Here is a 1168-nt window from a genome sequence, read left to right as displayed (position 1 = left end):
CGGGGGGGCCGCTGGCACTGGGAGGTGAGGAGGGGCCTGGGAGGGTCCCCCCTCTTGGTGAGCGGTGGTGGGACCTCCACCAGACCGCGGTGGAGAAGGTTCCTCCTTGCCTGGCCCTCGCTGCGCCGTGGCCCTGACCCTCCTCGGGGTTATTGCAGTGGGAGCCGAGGTCTGCGCAGGGGCAGAGGTGACCCCGATGGTGCGGAGTCCCACGGGCGCTCCACAGTCTCCTCGTGGTGCAGCGATCAGGGCCTCCAGCTGTCCTCAGCTATGGCCACTGTCTGGAGGGAGCCCAGGAGCCCATGTCAGCTGGCACCTGAGGTCTTGCCCCTCTCACCAAGGTGAGAAGAGCATCCAGGAGCGAGGGCTCAGCTCAGCGACCCCACGCTCGCCCTCAGGAGGAGCTGGACCAGTGGGACAACCACAGTGGTGTTCTCCTCCTGCCTTATCCTTGCCCTCACCTTCAGGGTCTCCCTTGCCCTCACCTTCAAGGTCTCCTTTGCCTTCAAGGTCTCCTTTGGCCTCACCTTCAGGGTCTCCCCTGCCCTCACCTTTAGGGTCTCCCTCACCTTCAAGGTCTTTGGATCAAGGTGTTCTGTGGAGCCACCACGCACGACGTGGAGCGGACCCACCTTTATGACTTGATTGTGGTGATGGGCAAAGGGAGCGAGTGGGTTTTTTTGGGGACCACGTGGGGTTTTGGGGGACTGAGTGGGATTTTTTTGGGACCAGCCTTTTCCGTAGCTCCCGCCTGACCCACCCCCCCCACCCAGGGAGGTCGGGCAGCGGTGGGGGGAGATCTGCCCCCCTTCAGCAGTCACACCGAGGTGATTCAGGGCTCTAGGACAACCCAGCCCCATCGCTGCCGACTGTGATGTTGGTTGTGTAAGCGCAGACTCCAGCACTGGTGGTGCTCAAGCCGTGGGAGCCGTAGCCTAGATTTATTCGTTAGCCACGTTCGTTAGCAGCAGCGTAGAAGAGGAAACCAAATCTTCTGCTGTTTGTCATAAAAACCCGAAACCGGTCGCTCACCGAAGTGCTGGTGGTGTAAGGACGGGTCCAGGCTGGGCTCGGTGTGCCGACCGGCCGCAGCATCCCCGAACCGCAGCGCAGCGGATCCGTCGGCTGCGGGGGCCAATCCCGGGGGAAAAGCCTCCGACCACGACAG

This window comes from Charadrius vociferus, unplaced genomic scaffold (genome assembly GCF_000708025.1).
Source record: "Charadrius vociferus isolate BGI_N301 unplaced genomic scaffold, ASM70802v2 scaffold1163, whole genome shotgun sequence".
NCBI classification, from domain to species: domain Eukaryota; kingdom Metazoa; phylum Chordata; class Aves; order Charadriiformes; family Charadriidae; genus Charadrius; species Charadrius vociferus.
This window is presented reverse-complemented; position numbering follows the sequence as displayed.